The sequence below is a fragment of the Eubalaena glacialis genome, chromosome 5, assembly GCF_028564815.1.
Source record: "Eubalaena glacialis isolate mEubGla1 chromosome 5, mEubGla1.1.hap2.+ XY, whole genome shotgun sequence".
Classification (NCBI taxonomy): domain Eukaryota; kingdom Metazoa; phylum Chordata; class Mammalia; order Artiodactyla; family Balaenidae; genus Eubalaena; species Eubalaena glacialis.
The window spans coordinates 30,913,695-30,915,784 of record NC_083720.1 but is presented as its reverse complement, the minus strand read 5'-3'; positions in this window follow the sequence as shown (position 1 = coordinate 30,915,784).

Below are 2,090 nucleotides of genomic sequence, written 5' to 3'. Positions count from 1 at the left end.
GAGTGTTTGCAGAAAAGCTGGAAATGCTGTAGAAAAGTGCTTGCCCATTTTGTGTAGATGGATGATGTATTGTTGAAAATCCTAAAACACAGAAAGTACAAACTATTACAAAAGACAATTGTGGACTGTATATTTGATGATACTAATGAATTATTTTTAATGATTTTAGGTATAATAATGGTATTGTGTTTATGTTATACATTTAGAGATACATGTTGAATACTTACTGATAAAATGATACGTCTGAAATTCATTTCAAAGTAATCTCAGAAGGCACTTCCCTGGCTGTCCAGTGGTTAAGACTCCACACTTCCACTGCAGGGGACAGTGGAACTAATCCCTGGTCGGGGAATTAAGATCTCACATGCTGCGCAGTGCAGCCAAAAAGAAAAAAAGAAAAAAAATTAATCTCGGGAGGGTGGAGGTTGGTGCCAGTATAGATAAGCAAGATTAGCCCTGAATTGACAAATGTTGACGCTGGCTGATGAGTGTATGATGGTCCATTATACTACTTTCTCTTACTTTGTATTTCTTTGAAATTATCTACCTAAAATGTTAAAAAATTCAAGTAGTTTTTATTAATGGGATATTGCTTTCTAGGACAGGATTGTGTTATAATATGTGTACAGTGTAATTTTCTCTAAAGATTCTGAAAATTTACATTTAACAAAATTATTGGCTTTTAAACCTAAGAATTTGGCTTAATGCATCTTTCACATGCAGGAACTAGTATATTTTAGCTTCTGGATATCGTAATGTAAAAGTATTGTTTGGGTTGCTTATTAGTGTAGTGTATAAAATGGAAAGGAAAAATTAATCAGAATTATGGAAATAAGAATAAAGATAAATTCCAAAAACAAAAGTACAAATCCAACTACTGAAATCCTATTTGTAACTCATTTGGTGCATTAAAGCACCAAGTATCATTAATTCACGGCAGCAACTAAAGGGAAGCTTCGCATTATTCTAGGACTACAACACACTTTATGTTTGGCATAATCATTCAGTAATTAGACTTATCGCTCCAGAAATACAATCTTGCTCGATCCCATTCGGAATTCGACGCTTTTGAACAATTTCATTTCTAACAAACACAGAATGACTGTGGCATACTCAGGATTCCAAGATGGCAAAACGACTTGGGTAGTGCAGTCCCAGGGCTTGCTTACCAGTTAGCATGCTGGGACAGGCCAGAGATTCAATGATTTCACTAGCGTAGAAACCAAGCTGAGTTCTTGCTTTCGGTGTTACAGCTTCTCTTCTGAGCATCAACAGGATGAGCCAACCCTTGGCAAAAATCAGGAGGACGATAAAGTTTGCCTTTCAGCTTCCCTTTACTCCATTTCCCCCTTTCCTTTCCCAGGGTTTAAGTCAGTGGGAAAAGTTCTCAATTCTTATTGAGATTCTGTGTTTATCATAGAGAAATGTTTCCTCTTCTTTTGCCCAGGATTATAATTCCCTACGGACAGGGAGCTTGAATGCCTATTTCCTTTAGGATTTAATATTAAGGGGGGAAACACCTCAAAATAAAAAAAAAAACAAAGCCAAACCCAGGGTTCCTCTTCGGAGGAAGGGTGAGCGGGGCCAGTCCGGCCAGGCGCTGCCCTGGGCTCCGGAGGTCACCCCGCAGCTCTGGAACCCCGTCCCCGCACCGCACCGCCCGGTCCGGGCCCGCCGCGCTCTTGCCTCCGCCCCACGTGGGAGCGGCCCAGCGCCCACTCTATCCTGGTCCACCCCTTTCGCTCCGAGGCGACAGCAGGTCCGCCCGGGCCCGAGTTCGCAGGGCTGGCAGGGAGGCTGCCGCCCCGGGCCCCGCCTCCGGCCTGGGCGCGCCGGGCTCCGCCTGCAGGGGGCGCTGCGGCTCGCACAGTCAGCGCCTGCGGGGAGCGACCCGGGGGGGTGGGAGTCCCGCGTCTCGGGGCTCGAGGCGGCGGCGGGGCAGGGCTGGGCGGGGTTCCGGCGCCCGCAGCGGCCGAGCTAGGCTCCGGGGCGGAGCGCGACCACTCCAGCCACAGTCCCGGGTGACTCCGTCGGTGACGCCGGGCGCGTTCCTTCCTCTTCCTCTCGCCGCTCCGGCTCCGCCTTCCCTT